Source organism: Palaemon carinicauda, chromosome 21 (genome assembly GCF_036898095.1).
Source record: "Palaemon carinicauda isolate YSFRI2023 chromosome 21, ASM3689809v2, whole genome shotgun sequence".
Classification (NCBI taxonomy): domain Eukaryota; kingdom Metazoa; phylum Arthropoda; class Malacostraca; order Decapoda; family Palaemonidae; genus Palaemon; species Palaemon carinicauda.
Window position 1 is genome coordinate 90,236,645 of NC_090745.1, and position 5,000 is coordinate 90,241,644.

Genomic DNA, 5,000 nt, shown 5'->3' on the forward strand with positions numbered 1-5,000 from the left:
TTGAACATCGGTGTAATCTCTTAAAAATATACCATTAAAATGTGTACAGGACTTCAGATTGCATAGTCATAAGAATTTATAAAAACAAACATTTCCATGGAGCCAAGATGCAATGAATATTAAAATATGGAGGTCTGAATACGGCCCATATTAATTAACATGTTTTGTCAAATTATCTAAACATGAAAATTAAAGGGACTTTTCAGAAAAAATCATGACACGGAATATCTTAAGATACTCAAAAATTATAACTAACATAAGAATTAATAAAATCCATCAGATGCACCTAATGTGGATCAAAAGAAGGGCCCTGAAGAATATGTCTGAAGGAAATAAAGAAAAACCTGGTATATTCAAGCAGAAGCAGTCTCTCTCTATACTTTAAAATATCATCATCTATATCCTTATCAGGAAGTTTGCTCTACATATTAACAGTCAATAGAATAAAACACCCTTTAATACATACATTATTCATTGAAGATCACTATAAATATGAAAAGAAAATGTCAATGAAACCTTTATCTCATATCTGAACTGCAGCTTATGGTGGAAAGTGACCAATCTTGGTCACATAACTTAATTAGTAAAAGAAAGTGATCCCAAACATTTGCGCTCGTAATTATTTTGTCACTAATTGCACATCCTTTTTGACGTGATATACTGTTAGTAGTTTGAAGACATATGCTTTATATTTCCTAGAACATAAACATCTAATGAGTACAGTTCATACACCAATGCTTGAGCAAGCTCGCAAACTGACCATAGTCATAACGGTGAATGACAATTCCACTCAAGAAGATTCTTGCCAACAGATAGCACTTGTGCCAAGCTAGTCCCTGAACTTCATATAAACGAGAAAGTCACACCCTTCGGAAAGCAACCATAATCTACATTTCAAGAAATGTGTATACAGTAGAACCTAATTTATTCTAATAATAATATGAGTTATAAGTACTGCCATGAATCCTTAATAATATGGTCTTGAGTGGTTCCACTCAAGGAAAACTTTATAAAGAAAACAATTTTAAATTTTAAATAAAAAAAAATTATATATATATATATATATATATATATATATATATATATATATATATATATATATATATATATATAAAGGTGTTAGCACACAATCTTACAGGCCAATTTAATATGGCCTAGATGAAAACCTTAAATAACTAAATGAAAATGGTGGAGTTGGCAAACCATACGAGGCATAAGGCGTCCCCTTTAACAACCAATCAATTGGAGAAACATTAATGACTATTTTGAAATTGAAAGCAATGTAAGAACACGATGAAAAATTATGTAGAGGAATAAGAAATTGACCTTATAGCCTATTGTACAATTTCTGCTCAATATATTTTGACAAATCAATATTATAGACATTGAAAAGTGTAATCGAGTGTACAGTAACTTCAAAACAATGTATAATGGCTCAATCACAGCCGAAAGTGTAACGACACCAACATAAGGTTGAGGCTCTGTTTTAAGCAACTAAAAGCAGCACCTGATGTTAATGTAGGTCCAGAAAATATAGAAAAGGAGAGAAAACTGAAAATTATAACTTGTAGAAACGCCACATCTTAAAGTGCTAAACCAACTGTTGAGGCAAGATTAATTTAATCATTGATGATATTAAGAGAAAGCAAATTAGGAGCAAAATTTATGATGACAATAGCTGAATTTGTCGAGGTAGTTTTCTTCCATGCATTACTGAATTACTGATGTAATTTTGAAAATTATAGAAGCTAAGTGGAAGTTCCCTAAATATAATATATTATCTTTGTGTGAATTTTTTATAACAAACCTTTTATTTCATTGTGTATTTATTTCAATTTTCCGTTTTCCTCCAATTACAGTCTCGTTTAAGTTATGAATGAAAAATAACTGGTTTTGGTCACTATTTTGTTCCAATGATAACTAGTGTATGAACTAGGGATAGTTACAAAAGAGTTTAACTGTCTTGCCGGAAACTGACAGATTGGACCAATGAAAAGTTGTCCTTAGTGATTAAGAAGATATTTTGGTTTGTAATAAATAAATCGTAAATTGTTTTTATTTGAATGAGAATTCATGGGGATAAAATTTTATATTCGAAATGACTTGTGATCAAGCGTCTTGGAAAACATTGTTTTAATAAGTAAAGAAGGATTATATCATGAAATATGATTATGTTGTAATACATTCTTCATATAACGACTGTTACCACTCTGTTTAAATGGGATCTGTATATGGTAGTAGTTAAGTCATTGTACCTGTCGTAATTTAACATCGATTTAGCATTAAATCGGAGCCTTAGAAAGCTGAATTGTAGTACCTTCATGAGGATTATGTAATTGAGCGTAGTATCTGTCCCATAGGATTATTATAAAGTTTACTTTTAGAATACATAATATATACATACATAAATACCTAAGAGTAGAAAAGAAGTATAAGTGCTTCGGGGGTACTTAAGAGCCACCTATTTCTCCCAGAGCTATACTTGGACAAAACAGGTTTCGAATATATCTTCCATGTGCAAAATTCTATATGTAATTTTTTAACAAATAGTTAATAATTTTGAATAAGTTAAATTTCTACAGGAATAATATTGTATGGAGAAAACTGTATGTTCTGTTATAACTAAGCTTTGAAATCCTGTCTTTATCATATGAGGTGAAGCTTTAGGTGATATTTGTGTAGAACTTCTAATGATTTGATTTTTTTTTTTCGAGATGCCTTTGACTAATTACAAAACCACTTGCATGGCCAAAAACTAGTGAGTGTTGTAAATTATTATCTATTTTATGAAATATTGATAAGGGTAGTGTACCAGGAAAATGTTTGGCCAATTCATATTTCATCTTCACAAGTCTGTCAAATTTTCTAAGCGACATGGTGTAAAGTTCAAGCTATTTGCGAAGAACAATTGTCTCTTCATTTAAGGTACTGACGATACAAATACGACATTAAATATGCTCTAAACACTTAATGAACGGATGAAATATAAACAACAAAATACAGATAAAAATAAAATTAGATTTATGTTAGCTTGAAAAAATTTTATGAAGTATTGTAACCATTAAAGTGATAATTAATGGCAATGTGGTCTATACAACTGATGAAATCCGTTGTTTTGGAGTTTTATTGAATTGTAACTTGTCTCTGTCCACAAAAAAAAAGTAGTAAGAATTATTAGATTATTATAGGTATTAGATTGGCCAGGGCACCAGCCACCCGTTGAGATACTACCGCGAGTGAGTTATGAGGTCATTTGACTGGCCAGACAGTACTACATTGGATCCTTCTCTCTGGTTACGGTTCATTTTCCCTTTGCCTCCACACACACACACACACTGAATAGTCTGGCCTATTCTTTACATATTCTCCTCTGTCCTCATACACCTGACAACACAGATTACCAAAAAATTCTTCTTCACTCAAGAGGTTACTGCACTGTAATTGTTCAGTGGCTACTTTCCTATTGGTAAGGGTAGAAGAGACTCTTTAGCTATGGTAAGCAGCTCTTCTAGGAGAAGGACACTCCAAAGTCAAACCATTGTTCTCTAGTCTTAGGTAGTGCCATAGCCTCTGTACCATGGTCTTCCACTGCCTTGGGTTAGAGTTCTCTTGCTTAAGGGTACACTGGAGCGCACTATTCTATTTTATTTCTCTTCCTATTGTTTTGTTAACGTTTTTATAGTTTATATAGGAGATATTTATTTTAATGTTGTTACTCTTCTCAGAATATTTTAGTTTCCTTTTTTCCTTTCCTCATTGGGATATCTTCCCTGTTGGAGCCCCTGGTCTTATAGCATCCTACTTTTCCAACTAGGGTTATATCTTACCAAGTAGTAATAATAATAATAATAATAATAATAATAATAATAATAATAATAATAATAATAATAATAATAATAATAATAATAATAATAATAATAATAATAATAATAATAATAATAGCATAATTTCCCTTTAGAAGATATACAGCATTGATGGGTGTTCATTAATACCTTGGGCGATTGCAGCTTAATGTACTGAACTGTAAGATAGAACTTAAAACCTACAAAATATAACTTGAGGAACATTCAGAAGAGAGCATGCTTTCGCAATGCCTAGCAAGTCTTTTTTGCTCTTAACCTCCACTACGTACTTGTACTTCAATGTATTTCCTTCAAAATCTAATGGTTTGTCCTTGGATCATATCCCACATGTCCACCAAGTTTTGTTGAAATTGATTTAGCAGTTTTTGCGTAACGCTGTTTACAAAGAAAATATCAAATAACAAAATATTCACCATTTACTTAACATTGGGATTATTTCAAAGTACTGCTGCGTACTTATACTTTGATGTATTTCATCCAAAATGTTACCGATTCATTCTTGGGTCACACTCAATATGACTACCAAGTTTGGTCAAAATCGGTGAAGTTATTGTGTAAAGTTGCTCACAAATAATTAACGATGATTATGGCGAAAGCAATAAAGATGACAGCGTGACTGAGCAGCGTTTCTTCTAAGGATAGGATCAAAAATCAAATATATTATGAGTCATCAAGCTATCTGGACTGGATGTCCGAAGTACAGCAGATATATGTTGCTGTGCATGATACGACCAATAAATCGTCCTAACACGAAACAAGTTACTAAAGTTTAAAGTTTAGGCAGTCATGATGCACGGCAAATGTGGGTACTACGGACTTCAAATGATGTTCAATGATTGTACAGTAAGCTCTCATTTTGATATTAGAAAGACTAAAAATAAAAATAATTTCAAGAAGAAATTAAAGACTCATTTCCAGAGCGCTATCCTAGTGTTGGTATTCGACTATTAGTATGGACTACAACATATAATTCTTCAAATAGGTGGTGATTGAGTGTATCTGACAAACAAATTCTATTTGAGAGAAATCTGAATAATCACATCTTCAGTATCATTGGCAGCCAATGATTTTTAAAGTGACACTTGTGTTATTTACTTCGTCTAGTAAATGAAGTCAAAGAGAATTAATACTAATATT

General features: G+C 31.7%; 1 protein-coding gene across 1 annotated transcript in view; it reads right to left on the reverse strand.

The window, feature by feature from the left end:
* Positions 1–5,000, reverse strand: part of LOC137615322 (homeobox protein Hox-A7-like) — a 38,298-nt gene that overhangs the window by 23,341 nt on the left and 9,957 nt on the right. The window lies entirely within an intron of this gene.